The 17,363-nt window shown below is 35.6% G+C and overlaps 1 long non-coding RNA gene across 1 annotated transcript; it reads left to right on the top strand.

Moving 5' to 3' along the window:
- Positions 1-362: 362 nt before the first annotated feature.
- On the top strand, positions 363-12,605 carry LOC116669288. The gene is made up of 3 exons (XR_004326651.1): positions 363-448; positions 9,145-9,283; positions 12,497-12,605. It is a non-coding gene; the product is annotated as an uncharacterized LOC116669288 (long non-coding RNA).
- The last annotated feature ends 4,758 nt before the right edge of the window (positions 12,606-17,363 follow it).

Raw genomic sequence — 17,363 nt, 5'->3', positions numbered from 1 at the left:
TCCTGTTTCAGTTCTTTTTCCTAAGAAACTGAAACAGTTCTTAGCCAATGGAAAATACTGGAAAAAGGTGCAGGGGCATTTTCAAAAGATTGAAAGATCACTCTTTTTCTCAAGGAGATGATTGTAACTTTAATCTGGGTTTAACTTTAAGGAGTTCTAGTTCAAGTGTCTCATAAATCTGTTTCCCTCATGGCTACTTAGGTGTCCTCCATTTTTTTTTTGTTGTTGGCAGAAAGCTCAGAGATTAATGTTGCTGGAATATCTCCAGTGTCCCTCACGCATTATGTGGCTCTTATTTGCACCATCTGACTCTACTGAGTCAAGGGTAAGGAAAGGATATGATAGAATTTCAGTAAGCTAAAAATAAGCACAGCTTACTGGTCCAGGCTAGCAAAGGCCACAATAGAATGTGTTTATTTTTCCATGGAAACCAAGTCATCTGTGTAAGGTAGGAAAACTTTTCCTTTCTTCTCTTCTAGGTTTTTTGGATGGTCTAATAATTAAATTGACATAAAACAGGTTAATAAGAGAAAAACAAATTTAATTTGTACCTAAGGGAGCTCATAGAAACGTGGGACTTGAAGAGGTGATCAAAGCAGGAACTCTTACATATTTTTGACAAAATAACAACAACAAAGGTGAAGAGTTGACCAGAGAAAGAAGTTTGGGCTTGGGTAGTAAATTAGTGCAGAAGTAACAAGGCTTGTTTATATGGCCTTTTCAGCTCTCCCTAGTGATAAGGGTATTCCTCTACCTCCCAGGGCAGGGAGGGTACCTTTCACATGGAAGATTTATTTCCTGCATTTAGGGGCACAAAGGAGGGTCAACGTGTCCTTCTGGCATTGGCTGTTTCTTCAGTAAGTTTAATTCAAAATAATCAACATGCTAACATGGCATATTTTGGGGTGGCCTGTCTCAAATCCATCACCTGTGTGTCCATACTTTACTTTTTCTATCTGGGCCCAAGCTGAGTTCACCAATGACTTTACAAATTCAAGATAAAATCAGCTATGCCAGTAAAACAACAGCAAATAAAAGCTAACCAAACAGTTAAAATCATCAAGTAGATGATGGTTTATGGTACACTATTGTAGAGGAGGAAAAATAATTTTCCCTTTACCCTTCTAGATTTTTGGCTGAGACACCCCCCATAATAAAATATAGATTAACAGGAGAAAAAGCAAACAGAAAAAGCAAATATCCTGCATACATGGAAGATACCAAGGAAAACTGAGTTGCTCCTTGAAATGGCTCAAGCCACCACCTTTTAAATACTATCTCCAGCTGAAAGCAAAAGATGTTGGTGGGGCAGGGGGAACCTGTTGTGGGTGGCTAGCAGAGGAATCACAGTAAGTAAGGATAAGCCTGATGTGTAGATTTAGGTCATTGCCTTCTCCACTAATAAGTTGCTAGAGATTTAGTCACCTTCTTCTTTCTGGTATAGTTGGAAGACAGCCTCACAAACAGAGATTTTTCCTTATACATATTATTTTATCCTACAAAGGGTTATCTTCTACTAGTTATCTCCTCCGTCTACTGTTTCTTAAAAATAACCAGCTCAAGATAATCCTAAAGCCAAAGAGACATATTTTTGGGTGGCAAATTCTGCTCTTTTTCACCATATAAAGTAATTATTACTATATTAACCAAATTCACTGCAGTAATTGGTGTGTTTCACATTATATTTATTTAACCTCTCCTTTAAGTGCTGTGACAGACATGCAGTCATGATACTCAGAGTCCCCTTCAAGAAAGCTCCCACTTCCCAGATCTGGGGAGAAGAATCTAGTTGACAGCTTCCAGCTGGTAGCTTTTCTGGGTCAGCCTTAGTTTTCAAGATAAGGTCACTTTATTCTTGGGCTGGACTCTGGTCAGTGAGTAAGAGAGGTTGTGGCAGCCTATGACATGCTATTCTGGAGGCATCCTCTTGGCTAACAACTGAGCAAGGTGGTGGTGTTACCCCAAAAGGGGAAGGGAAAAGACCCCCAGTTCTTGTCATATCCAAAAGATAAGAATTCATGAGAGACAAAGCATTGGGTAGCAAAAGATTTGAAACAATTTATTAGCAGAGCAAAAGTACACCTCTAAGAAGAGGAGGTGGGCTGATCCAAGGGCAGACGGCTGTGGTCTTTGTTTAGTCCCCTGTCTTATGCCCTTGCTTAGAGATGTTCTCTTGATTAATTGACAGCTCTTGCCCCTGGAGTGCTTAGTCATATTTGCCCCCTTTCCCCATGGTCTTACTTATGGTGCACAAAGAAAAACCCACGACGGGGACCTAAACCACAATGCTAATTATATTACAATGAGCATTGAGTCATACCTACTTAGGTCCAGTTGCTACCATGCAGTTGTGGATGTTGGGTTCTGACCGGTTTCTTACTGGCATTCATTTAGAAGAAGTAATGCACCCTTATGCTGAAGGTGGGCATACTGTTATCTTATCTGCCCAGTGCCCCCACTTATCTAACCACCTAACAGTGGTACAAGGTCCTTGACATTTTCTCCTAGTGCAATACTCTTCTATCAGACAGCGTGCATTCCAGAGCTCCCGATGTGAAACAGCACAACCCTATGGGGAGCTCCCTGATACAAATCCTTTCCATGTTCCCCATTTTTTGTTAGTAGGGCATAGGTTTCTTTCAGCCTCCTTGACCTTTCCTGAGTTTCAAAAGGAAGATTCAAATTGTTGCTAGTCAGAAAAGGGAGGGAATGCAGAATAAGGGAGGAACAGTCAAGAAACAATAGCACAGCCTTGGGGCAGGGTCCTTGTTCTTCCTCAAGGAATATACATAACAATCAACACCTTTGAGCTCTTTTGCAGGAACTGGTGGAGGATGGTAACTTGAGGCTGAGCACAAGATTCCTGGAGCACCGCCCTATTACCTCCCCACTAGCCAATCTGAAGAAAATCCCACCCTGATGCCTTCAACCCAAATTTTGCCTATAAAACTTTTCCTCCAAAATTTTCAGGGAATTTGAGTTTTGGGGGTGTGGGACACGCACCTTCCTTCTTTATCCCTGCAATAAACCTTTCTCTCCTCCAATCTCCGATGTATCTGTTTGTTTAGACTTATTGTGCATCGGGCACACAAAATTTTGTTCAGTAACACGTGGATAGGAAAAGATTTGGTGGATCTGCTTTGCTCTCTGACATTTTCCTGCCCCGTCCTGATATCTCTCATTTCCTTTCAATCATGTTATTCTCCAGTGACAGTAAAATGCAATAATTTAAAAAATTCATACTAGAAATGATTGCAAATTCTTATCAGAATAAAGGCTGAGATTTTTTTAAGTTAAAATGTCACATTCTCTGAAATCTCTGACCTCTTCAGGCATACTTACTGAGTTCCACACACTGTTCATTCTAAAGTACAATGTGTGTCACAGTGTAATTGTAATTATTTGTTGTGATTAACCTCTCTAAATACACCAAATAAAATAGTGTTTATTTTTCTCGCTTATATCTCTGTTGGATTTACTAGTTGTCTCTATATACAATATACATTTAGAAAGGAGCATTATACCTCAGGGTGAAGGAGGATTGATAAAATTGCCACATTTAGGCCAACAAATGGCTTATTCTTATGCTTGCTCTTAAAATGGTCAACTAATCTGCCTGACCGGTTGCTACTCACAGTTTCAGGCCCATAGTTAAAACTAAAGCTGTTAATTTTACTATTTCTGCTTTATTCCAGTAATCAAAAGCAATAATCATACTTGGTTTCTGATTTGTTCTCCAAAGAGGTCACAGAACTGTAACCTTACAAAGTAGGCTAAATATAAAGAAGACCACACCTTGGGCACTTATGAGATAAAGAGATCAAAAAACTGACAACCACTTGCTTCTATAGAATTGGATGCCATTCTAAGTCTTATAAATCTGTTGATTATTTATTGTTTGAGCTATGGCTATATAATCCCCCTACACCACCACCAAGGTGGGTTCACAGTTTTGAAGGAACTAACCTGCTGTGAGTCCTCTTTCCCTGGGAAAGTAATTAAGCTGTCTCTTTTCTTCTAAGCTCCAAGACCCTGTCTCTGAGTGTCAGTTTGGCTCCTCAGGAATGGGGTCCAATCTTTCAGCAACAAGGGGAACTTGGCCATTTTAGAATAGTAGATTGTAAGAAGTTGGGTGTTAAAAATGGAGAAAATGTCTGAGATTTGTAATCAGACTCTCTCTGATGGATGATCCATCCTTTGCTTTATTCCCAGAAAGAGATGCTAATAACTGAAATGTATACAGATTTTATGCTCAAATCCTAGCATAGAAATTTACATAAATATATTATATTCAGTGATACTTATTACCTCTGTAGAGTGTTTAAATTAGAAATCTTTCTTGAACTCTACATTTCAACACTCTTTGCCTAAAAAAAAGGATAAACATGCAAAGGGGGAACATCTTAGAATAAAATAGAATTCTGAGAAATTATGCAAAGGAACAGCACCCACATTTTTATAGAAAATACCTAGTAGAGATACAAATAATGTAAGAAAAGGTAATCAATAAATCAGTCTCTTTTGGTTATGATTTGGTTTCTGAAAGTCTGTAATAAGATTGATAGCTTCCTTTGGTAATCATTTTGGCTATTTAATATGTAACATATATGGAAATAACTTTTATAAATAAATGAGGTAAATTTATTACATAACCATAAATCTAAGATGTAAATAATAAAAACAAAAATGTGTACCCATTTTTTGGGAGGGTATTTTGATTTTTAAATCATCCTTAAATTACAATAGCTAACGAGATAACTTGCTTAAGTCCATGTTGTAAAAATTAAAAATTTTGAAATTCAAATATATTCATGAAGGATAAAAATGTGTCATTTATTGGGAGGCAATAATACTGAAATAAAACAAAAACTCTAAATTCAAACCTGTATATGTTTAGTGTGGGGGTGGGGAAATTTCCCCTCTTTTCAATCTTTGTTCTTTTGGCTGGCAGCTAAGATGACAGAAGGCAGATTGCCAGGAGAAAAATAAAAGTTTAATACTATGTATACAGTGGAAGAGCCCCAGGAAAACTGAGTAACTCACTCAAAAGCCTGAAGACCTTCATCTTAAATGCCATCTTCAGCTAAAGACAAAAGAGGATGTTGAGGGTAGTGATATGGGACTTCAAAGGGGAGGAAAGCAATCCATATGAAGATGGAAAAGTAAATATTCGGTAAATAAATGTTTGGTGGGCCAGGCAGAGACAATGGGTCTCAGAATGGTCTCTGATCGCTAAGGATTTCCCACACCACAACTAACACATATTCTTTGCAGCTATCTCTGGTGATAGATCTACTCCTGTAACAAGCCCTCTATCTACATAGTTCAGGCATGGGATAGCTTTCCATTTCTTTAAATCATCTTTAATTTCCTTAATCAATGTTTTGTAGTTCTCTACATACAAGTATTTCACCTCCTTGGTCAGGTTTATTCCTAAGTATTTTATTTTATTTTTTGATGTAATTTTACAAGGTATTTTTTTTTAAACGTTTCTTTTCTGATATTTAATTGTTAGTGTAAAGAAATGCAACAGATTTCTGTATGTTAATTTTGTACCCTGCTACCTCGCTAAATTCTCTTATCAGTCCTAGTAGTTTCTGTATGGAAATATATCCCATGATTTTGGATTGGAAGAATTAATACTGTTAAAACAGCCACACTACCCAAAGCAATGTACAGATTTAATGCAATCCCTATCAAATTACACAGGGCAATTTTCACAGAATGAGACCAAAGAATTCTAAAATATATATGGAATACCCCTCTTCCCCCCAAAAAAAACACATCAAAAACAGAATTGCCAAAATAATACTGCAAAAGAAAAATGAACCTGGAGGAATAACGCTCCCAGACTTCAGACAACACCACAGAACTACAGTCATCAAGACAGTGTGATATTGGCACAAAAACAGACATATGGATCAATGGACCAAAATAGAGAGCTCAGAAATAAACCCACATACTTACAGTCAATTAATCTTTGATAAAGGAGGAAAGAATATACAACAGAGAAAAGACAGTCTTTTCAGCGAATGGTGTTAAGAAAACTGGACAGCAGCATGTAAATCAGTAAAGTTAGAACACTCCCTCACACCATACACAAAAATAAAATCAGAATGGCTTAAAGACTTAAACATAAGACAAGACACTATAGGCCCCCTAGAAGAAAACATAAAACAACATTCTCTGCCATATATCTTAGCAGTGTTCTCTTAGGGCTATCTACCCAGACAATGAAAATAAATGCAAAACTAAACAAATGGCCTAGTTAAACTTATAAGCTTTTGCACAACAAAGGAAACTATAGACCAAACAAAAAGACAGCCTACTGAATGGGAGAAAATATTTTCAAATGATATAACATACAAAGGCTTAATTTCCAGAATATATAAATAGCTCATACAACTCAACAATGAAAAAAAAAAAAAACCCAATCCAAAAATGAGCAGAAGATCTAAACAAACATTTCTCCAGTGAAGACGTACAAATGGCCAGTAGGAACATGAACAAATGCTTAATACTGCTAATCATCAGAGAAATGCAAATAAAACTACAATAAGATATCACCTCACACCAGTCAGAATGGTCATCAATAAAAAGCCCACAAATGATAAATGCTGGAGAGGGTGTGGAGAAAAGGGAACCCTCCTACACTGCTGGTGAGAATGCAGTTTGGTGCAGCCATTATGGAAAACAGTACAGAGATTCCTTAAAAAAGTAAAAATAAACTTACCCTATGATCCAGCAATCCCACTCCTAGGCACATATTCAAAGGGAACTCTAATATGAAAAGATACATGCACCTCAGTGTTTATAGCAGCACCATTTATAACAACCAAGACATGGAAGCAACCTAAATGTCCATCGACAGATGACTGGATAAATTAAAGGTGGAATATACATACAATGGAATGCTACTCAGCCATATAAAAGAATAAAATGATGTCATTTGCAACAACATGGATGAAGCTGGAGATTGTCATACTAAATGAAGTAAGCCAGAAAGAGAAAGAAAAATATCATATGATATTACTTAAATGTGGAATCTAAAAATTGACATGAATGAACTTTTTTACAAAACAAAAACAGAATCACAGACATAGAAAACAAACTTATGGTTACTATAGGGGGAAGGTGGAGAGATAAATTAGGAGTCTGAGGTTTGCAGATACAAAGTACTATAACTAAAATAGATAAACAACAAGGTCCTACTGTATAGCATAGGGAACTATATTCAGTATCCTATAATAGCCTATAATAAAAAATAATATTAAAAGAAATGTATATATATACATTTATATGTATATATGTATATATATGTATATATTTATATATAACTGAATCACTATACTGTACATCAGAAATTAACACGACATTGTAATCTGACTATAATTCAATTAAAAAAAAGAAAGAGAAAACAATTAAATTCTTCAGGCAATTAGGAGGAAATTCAGTTTCTTCCTTAATCTTTTCAGCCTTGATTGTTTTCAGCTTTAAATAATCTGCTTGTCAAAGAGACATTTTGTGGTGATAAATTTTGCTCCCCTATATTTGGAAGAATAGGAGAATTATAAATAGGATGCCATATGATGCAAACAAAATAATTAATATTTTTTCCTATCTGAGCTATTATCTTATCATTTTGTCTTGATAGTTCATTAATACAGCATGATACAAGTGTAAGAGGGTGGCAAGAATAATGAGTTGAATTTTGCCATCAGGGAGTCTAGCCAAGAAACCACCTATTCATGACATGTTTCCAGGTTCAGAATTGAATGGACAAAAGTGGGCTGAATCAAGATCAAATGAGCATAAATACTGGCTGAATGTGTAGACTGAAATCATATAGCATAGCTGAGTGGAGTCAGAGCCTGAGGTCAGGAGCGAGGCTAATAAGGAAAGGAGATGCACGTATCCAGAGTAGTGAAATTGAAACAGATGAATGAGAACTCTGAGTAGAAATCTAAGTTTGAGGAACAGATCATTTGAAATGGGCTGAAGTTGAAGAGAGCATCTGTAAGTGGAGCAAATGGAATCCTGTAATATAAGAAGTATATTCCTATGGTTCTTTTGATCCCACATTTCCATCCTTAGTTTTAACATTTACAGAACATAATAACTTCAAAGAAATGCCTAATATGTAAAGAGAATTATTCATATTATTAATTACATTTATCAAATATCCATGTTTCATTTAGAATAAGTGTAATCAGTAAACGTTAACTTTTTTTTTTGCATTTATTTGAAGGTAAAAAAGTGAGATACATAGGAAAACACCTGTTGACTTGACTCAGTTATGTTGAGTTAAGCGCCATCTGGAAAACTTGATTCAAAACTAGGTCTCAGTCACTCTAGAACAATGTTGTCTTTGTCTTGACTTCATGTGTATATATAAATAACATATATATAAATAAAATATATATAATATATATAAAAATAAACAACAAGGACCTACTGTATAACACAGGGAAATATGTTCAAATTCTTATCCTAATATATAATGAAAAAAATATATGTATATGTATAACTGAATTGCTTTGCTGTACTAACATTGTAAATCAATTACACTTCAATAAATTATTTTTTTAAAAAGACGGTGACTTCATCAAAATTCCCTGGGATTATAATACTTTAATTTTGATGAGACATATACCTGGAAGTTGACTGTTTAAAGGCTTCCTTTTAAAGGTATTTTCTTAAACCTACTCAGATGTAGCTTATAATGAAACAAAAACAAACAAAATGAAACAAAACAAAACCAAGACATATGTGCGCTTAAAAAAATAACACTACTAAATTTATATCAGCCTTCTGTTCAGAAATAGTATTTTTAAAATTCAATATAGGGTTATCTGTGCTCTCTCTCTCTTTCTGAAGCATTCTGATTGATTAATTAAACTGCTGAGCAGGAGAGTTTGAGCCAGGGGAGCCTTAGGAAAATTCTAACTCTGTCATTCTTTTCTTTATGACTTTGGACAAATTGCTTTTTTTTTCTTTTGTATATATTTTTTTGTTTCCTTTATTTTTTTACTTGTAAACCAAGATGATATATTCCATCTTCTCCTTCACTGGAAATGTGTGATTATTAAGGCATTAATTAATTAAGCTATCTATGAACTAATTTTTATTTTTTACCCAATACAGGTACCTTATAAAAACTATCAATTGAGAAAAAATGAACAATGTGAGAGTTGTGAGTCAAGTTTTATTGGGGACAAAATGAGGACTATAGCCCAGAAGACAGCATCTTGGAGAGCTCTGAGGATCTGCTCCAAAGAAGAAGGTGGGGACTTCAGTACACATGTAATTTTGGTGAAGGGGGGTACATGCAATCAAGCACATATTTTGGCAGAAGTTTGCTGCTAGTCACAAGGAGCAGATTCTCTGTTAATGATTTTAGTGATTTTCTAGATGTGAGAAGGTGCAAGAAATTGGTCTCATGAAATGTTCTCCTAAAAATATTTATCTGAAGGGCTGTTTTGACAGCTTTTCCCAGAGCTCAGAGTGTTTCATTCCTAATTTCGGTCCTGAACTTCTTTCAGGATGTGTTGAAGGTTAGCAACTACAGTGGCTAGTGACTTCATCCTTGTAGAATCAGATGGTGGGCAATAATTTTTCATCCACGAGACGACACACCAGATGTTAGAGTTGGGGTAACTGATATTATATTGTATTATATATGTATGTATTCACAGTCACCAAAAGTGAGTTATACACAGCTTCTAAAACTTAATTTCATATAAAAATGTATAAATATATTTTCTTTATCTTTCTATTATTTTTTAAATTATAAATTAACAGAACTTTCTTCAAACTATTATTATTAACAATTTAAAAAATTCAGTCAAGGTTATAAAATAATCTTAGGTATTAATTCATTAATTCATTTAAACCCTAGAATAATCTAAATACAAATCTTCTAAGGTTAATAATGTTTAAAGATGAATATGATTCAAGTCTCTATTGGCTCATTTTCTAAAATGTTTTTATTTCCCTTTGAAATTTCATGTTGTGTGTTTTTTATTAAAAATGGAATTTTGATACTTTGTTCACCTTAAACTTACACAATGTTATACATCAATCATATCTCAATAAAACTAGAAAAAAAGAAACTAAAATTACAAGATGTAAACATTCATTCAGCAATTAAATAGTCAAAGATACTACCTGTGAATTTGAATATGTAAGATGGAACTTTGAATAATTATGGTAATCAGTAAGCGATTTAGTAGTTGGTTCACTAATTACAGTTACAATTTAGCTTCTATCTTTAGCCTTACATTTTTCAGGTCTTTGGAATTTGGGTCTCTGTTATTAGTCACTTTCGTTGCTAATTGTCAGGAAGATATAGCGTACTTACATATGACAAAGTTCCTTATGTTCCCTTCAATGTCAAGTTGCTTACCTCTTCCCCCCATAGTCCAAAGGCTCTTTAAATATGGCTATGGTGCAACTCCTATCCCACTGTTTTATAATTAACCTCTCTCCCTCTATGTCTCCAAATGAACTCTGAGTTCTGGAAGGACAGTCTAAGTGACAATTGTCTTTTACCCAGGACCTAAAACATGTACCTGGCATTTTTTTGTCCCTCAATCTTCATTAAATAAAAGAATAAACATTTTAAAGGACAACAGTTTGAATTTATGAAGAAGATATTACATATGTTCTCACAACTGATGATCCTTTGCAGAAGCATGACAGACAAGTTACTGATTGAATAATCATCCTCTTAGATATGTTTTTGTTTTTTTGGTTTCTTTTGTCTAAACTATATGTTTGGGTTTCATATGCTTACATATAGGTGGCTTCATTTTCACACGTTTGGGAGATGATATGTTCAAAACATATCATCTAATAAAATAAAAAAGAAAATGATATATTTAGGTGTGTCTCAAGATATTTAAAACAGTTGCAGAGTATAAGGGACAAGTAAGCATGGTTAAGTGTGACATTTTATTCCAGGTAAGGAGAAGGTTCTTTTTTTTCTCTCACACCAAACAATTTTCCAATTTTTTAACACCAGTGGGGTAGCTTACAATTCAATTCAATGTCAACATTAACCACCTGGATTTACCATGAGACCCCCACAGGTTTAAGGGTTCAGTACCATAAAATTGTCCTCACTCAGTCACCAGTTTCAAGTATCAGATCCCCAGGTAATGGACACGTCTGTCCTTCCTGGCTACAAAGCGGGGGGTACCACCCCTAAGTTTAACAATTTGCTAGAGTGACTCATAGAACTCAGGAAAATGCTATACTTACTGTTATAAATTATGACAGTTGATCAAAATGAACAGCCAGGTTAAGAGGTATATGGGTAGAGATCCAGAGGGTCATGAGCAAACAAGAATCTGTCCCCTGAAGTTGGGCTGCACCACCCTCCAGGAATGTGGATGTGTTTGTGAATTTGGAACTTCCTTAAACCCCATCATTTGAGGGGTTTTAATGGAGATTTCATTACATAGGCATGATTGTGGCCGTTGGTGATTAACTCAACCTCTAGTTTCTCTCCCCTCCCAGAGGGCAGGACCTGGGGCTGAAAGTTCAAGCTTTTAATCAAGTCTTGATCTTTGTGGTGGCTAGCCCTCATCCTGAAGTTAAGAACTCACAGAGTCACCTCATTAAAACAAAGGGTATTTCTAACACCTTGTCGCTCATGAAATTCCAAGGTTTTAGGAGCTCCAAAGTGCCTGGAACTAACTATAAAGAGTAAATATATTTATTATTATACCCCAGCTGGCAAGGAATTTATTACTGTGGACATATAATTTCATAGAAAACAAGTGAGAGGCTGGAACCACAAGGATTCAAGTTCCAGTCCCACGCTCTACTAGCTATATGCCTCTTGGGCAAAAATTTTATACTGTTTGGTGTTCAGTACGCTCATTTTTTAAAAAGGGGAAGCAGAGATAAATAGCATATGGTATGTAAACCATAGAGCACAGAGCCAGTGCATGGCAAACACTCAATGAGAGTTATTATTCGAATCAGGAGTCATTAAACCTCTTTAAAGGGCAGCTATTTTAGACTTTACAGTTCATCAAATTTCTGCTGCAACTACTCGGCTCTGCTGTCGCAGTGTGAAAGCAGCCACAGACAAAATGTAAACAAATGAGCATGCCTGTGTTACAATAAAACCTTATTAACAAACACAGGTTGCAGTCCATATTTGTCCTGCAGGCCACAGTTGGCCCAGACCCCTGATGCACATGTTGCAAACTCAGAATTAAGATTTTGTATACTATATACCAATTCTAAATTTACATATCGACCACGTAAAATGCACTTTGCTAAAAGAACTGTGCATTATTTCCTCAAACTCTAGTGACTTGATGTTTAGGGTTGAATTGGTCCCTCCACAAAAGATATGTCTAAGTCTTAACCCTCAGTACCTCAAAATGTGATCTTATTTGTAAACAGAGTCTTTACAGAGACAATCAAGTTAAATGAAGTTATTAGGGTGAGCCCTAATCTAATATAGCTGGTATTCTTGTAGCCAGGAGACTAGGAGAAAGACCTGGAGAAGATCTTTCCCCAGTGGCTTCAGAGGGATAACAGCTCTGCCAAAACTTTGATTTTGGACATCTGGGTTCCTGAGCTGTGAGGTAATAAATTTCTATTGTTGTAAGCCACCAGTTTGTGGTTTTGTCACGGCAGCCCTAGGGAATCCATATGTATTTGGGTGCTGGAAAGTGGGGTTCTCCTGTGACAAATAGCTAAAAATGTGCAAGTGTCTTGAAATTGGATAATGGATAAAAACTGGAAGAGTTTTGAGGTACATGACAGGAAAAAAACTTAGACTGCCTGGAAGGATCCGTCAGTAGAAATAAGAACATTAAAGGAGATTATAGTGAGAAATCCCCACCAATCTATAGTCTAGTGGAGGGATAGTGGTAATTGAGAGAAAGTTCCCATGTATACTCTCCAAGCCTTCACTGATGTTAAGAATACAACCTTTGCTGTTTGTGTGTTTGTTTATGAGGAAGAGCATCTGCTGAAGCAACTCCTCCAGAAAAGCAACTTAATCTGAAGGGTCACGTTGAGATCCTTGGACTTTGTGTAGAGTGTATTTCCCACTTCCTGGGGAAAAGTGCCTTCTCACCAGAAGTGTCCCTTCTGACTCAGGATATGCATTTTTATTCAATTTGCCAAAGGAGCTGATGGAGACAAATGTCAGAAATCCAGAGCTCCTTGAAGATTGAACGTTATAATATCAAAAGAAGCAATATTATCATAATTAATCAAGTATGTCCACTGTACTTATTCGTTCACCAGTTACTGACCATCTGCTCTGAACTAAGACTGTGCTCCATGATGTGAGCACTTCTGACAGTTTCCATATGGAATGAAAATTCCAGTGGGTTACAGTAGTACATTTTGGGGGCAACTAGTGGAGTCAAAGAATTCTCAGAGGAAGTGACAGTGAAATTGAGGGCTTAAAAGATGCAAGAAAAATGTCTTAACCTGAGTATAGTTAGCCAGAGTATCTCTCAAGTTGTAGAAGACAAGGGGTTTTTAATAATTAATCTTGAAACAGGTGGGGAATCCACTAGAGGAAGCCAGTAGGGTGGTTTCAGGGATATGTGGTGGAAGAAGGACCCTAAAATGTGCTGTTAATTACACAGACTCTCACAGGCTGCCAATCTGTGAAACATCATAAAACAAAAATGAATCAAGAGCAAAATTATAAGAAAAAACAATAAAGAAAGCATAGATGATTAAGCAGATCAAACATATAAAAAAAAACTGAGAAAAAAATTAAGAGCTAAGAGTGGGATGGAAAGGGACAAACTGGGAGTTTGAGATTTGTAGATACTGGCAAGTATATATAGAATATATAAACAAGTTTATACTGTAGAGCACGGGGAAATATATTCAAGATCTTGTAGTAGCTCATGGTGAAAAAGAATATGAAAATGAATATATGCATATTCATGTATGACTGAAAAATTGTGCTATACACCAGAAATTTACACACTATTGTAAACTGACTATAACTCAATTAGAAAAAAAAAAGAAAAGAAAAGCTACTTAAATGTTAAAAAAAATTAAGAGCTAAGAAAGTACAAAAAAATTCCAAAAATGATTTAATAATTAAATAAACAATTAACTTAAAAAGTAGCTAAATTATGTTATAATATAAGAATTAGAAGACGACAACAACAAATGAGGTAAATAGGGAGAACAGTAAGAGGATGAAAGGCAGCTCAAGAATTAGCAAATTTTTTAAAGAGGTTATGAGCAAAGTAGTTTCAAAGGGATAAAGTAGAGATAAAAATCTAGAAGCAAAATAAGGACATTATTGTATAAAATGAAGTCTGATGATAAAAGGAACATGTAGTAGGACTTAGAGTAAGAATGTCAGCATTCCAGGGGAGAAAGAAAAGCCAGCGGTTTTGGCAGGCCAGTTAAATGCTTTGCTTAATGAATGTCTGGATACAAGGTTGTATCCCCTACATTTGTTTTCTTTCCTAGCTGACAAGAGCCTGAGAGCAAAGAGTTACTCAGTCTTTCTTCCCTCACCTTAGATTATGCAGCAACAGGACAGTCTGAATACCTGTCAGTGAGGTTAGAGCCTTTGACAGAGGACAGCAAGGTGCATCGGCAGAATCTAGTAAATTTGCAGACCTCCAACCTGGGACATGTTTGCTGCCCACTTTATTTTGTAAGGAAGAAATACATTTCAATTCAAAGTATTGTTTTATTTGTTCACATAAGCAACATACCTCCTTCTGAAGGAACTGTATCTCTTTTCTAATGGTATTTATTAATATATCATTATGATTATGCTTACAGTCTTATTTCAGTCTCTTGCTGGGATATAAAAATCTCATATTCTTACAAGAACTACTGCTTTGACTGGACAGGATAACAAATATTGGTTTCAAATTCTCTATATCCAAGAAGACGCTTCTTCAAAATCCATCACTATTTGGTGGTCTCTGCTGATTCAGAATGATCAAGTTAATATCCAGCTTGTTCCTGTTTGAATTACAATTGGGAGTGTAATGTGGCTACCAAGCATTACACAGTCCTTGAAACTGGAAATGAATAGCCAGCAGAGGAGTCTTACAAGTGCCGTTTATGTGCAATATAGCAGAGTGAAGCTATGATTAAGAGAGGCAGAATTAGCCCCATCTCTCAAAGTCATAAGCTTGAGGTAGAAGGGGTCCTTCTGGCAGTCTTTCAAATTACATCCTGTGGAATGCGTGAGACAACTCTATGCTCAAGTAAGGGAAAAAAAAAAAAAAAGCTTAATTAAAAAAAAAAGATTTTAACAATATAATTTTCCTGATTTCCTACTTAAGCAAAAATTTCTACATTGGGCATTGAAAAAATAATTAGAGTCGAGATGTTCAGGAAATTAACTTTGGTAGCATTAGCTAGGAAGACATAATGCTTCAGAATGTGTCATGTTTGGTACATCATGCTTAACATGATTTTGAGGAAAGAATTGAAAAATGAGGGGTAACAGGTAGAGCTTACTATTTTGTATCACCTTGGCATTTTTTTAATGCTCTTACCTGCAATTATAAAGCATCTTTACCTGTATATTAATAGTGCATTATTCATCTTCAGACATACTCCAGACTGGACCTTTATCTTAACTGAGTCATCAAGGACATAAGTATTTAAAATGAAATACAGCCTTCTTCCTAAAGGAAAGATCTGAATTAATTTCTTTCTTTTTTCAATTGTAGTAAAGAACAAGTAACATAAAATTTGTCATATTAACCACTTTTAAGTGCACATTTCAATAGTGTTAACTATATTCACATTGTTGAATAACAGATCTCTAAGAACTGCTTCATTTTGCAAATTTGAAACTCTATACCCATTAAACAACATCTCTCCTTTCCCCTCCTCCTTCCAGCCCCTGGCAACCACATTCTACTTTAGATACCTCAGATAAGTAGAATCATACAGTATATATCTTTTTGTGACTGGCTTATTTCACTTAGTATAATGTCGTCAAGGTTCGTCCATGTGTAGCATGTGACAAGATTTTCTTCCTTTTTGTTAAGACTGAATAATATTCTATTGTACGTACATAACATTTTGTCTATTCATTCAATCATCAGTGGACATTTGTGTTGTATCCACTTCTTGGTTACTGGGATTGGGGCAGCTATGAACACATATGTACAAATACCTCTTCAAGACCATGCTTTCAATTTATCTGTATATATACCCAGAAGTGGGACTGCTGGATAATATGGTAGTTCTATTGTTAATTTTTTTCAGGAACATTCATATTATTTTCCAAGCCATTTTACAATCCTGTCAACAATGGATAAGGGTTTCAATCTCTCTACAACTCTACCAAAATTTGTTATTTTGTGGTTTTTTTGTTTGTTTGTTTGATAATAGCCATCCCAATGGATGTGAAGGGATACCTTATTATTGTTTTGATTTGTATTTCCCTGATGATTAGTGATGTAGAGCATCTTTTCATGTTTGTTAGCCAAACGTCTATTCAAATCCTTTGCCCATATTTTAATTGGATTACTTGATTTTTGTTGTTGAGTTGTAGGAGGTCTTTATATATTCTGGATGTCAACTCCTTATCAGATATATGATTTGCAAATATCTTCTCCCATTGCACAGATTGCTTTTTACTCTCTTGATTGTGTCCTTTGGTGTGCAAAAGTATTTTAAGTTTAATGCAGTTCCATTTGTCTATTTTTGCTTTTGTTGCCTCTGATTTTGGTATGATATTCAAAAAATCATTGCCAAATCCAGCATCATGATTTTTTTCCCTTATGTTTTCTTCTGAGAGTTTATGGTTTTAGATTTACATCAGTTGTGATGATTGTGTCTGTGTGTATGTGTATGCTTTTTCTCCCTTCCTCTGTTACTGTGGTATGTTCCATTGATTGATTTTTGTGTTGAACCATCCTTGCTTCCCAGGAGTAATCCCACTTGATCACGGAGTATAATTCTTTTAATGTATTGCTAAATTTGTCTTGACAGTATTTGGTTGAGATTTTTTGTGTCAATATTTATCAGGGATATAGTTCTATAACTTTCTGATAATGTCTGTTTGGTTTTGATATCAGGGTAATGATATCACAGTATTCTGTGCAGAATGAACTTCATAGAATGAGCTTGGGAGAGTGTGGTTTTAGGGAGTGCACAGCAGAACACACTTCAAACTTCACAGGCCTGGGAGTAACTGTGTTTTTTAGCAAAGAGAATGTTTGGAGACATAGGTCAGGAGCAGGCATAGAGAGAGAAACAAAATTGCTTGACACTCCAGTGTTTAAGTAACCTGGAGTGATTCCCAAAGACTGGTCAATTGACCAGTATAGGTACTCAGATTCTTCCAGGCCTTTCATGAAATTGTAAATGGCCCATGAGAA

The sequence above is a fragment of the Camelus ferus genome, chromosome 16 (genome assembly GCF_009834535.1).
Source record: "Camelus ferus isolate YT-003-E chromosome 16, BCGSAC_Cfer_1.0, whole genome shotgun sequence".
NCBI classification, from domain to species: domain Eukaryota; kingdom Metazoa; phylum Chordata; class Mammalia; order Artiodactyla; family Camelidae; genus Camelus; species Camelus ferus.
Note: the sequence above shows the minus strand (reverse complement) of the source record. Positions and strands in the feature narration are given on the sequence as shown.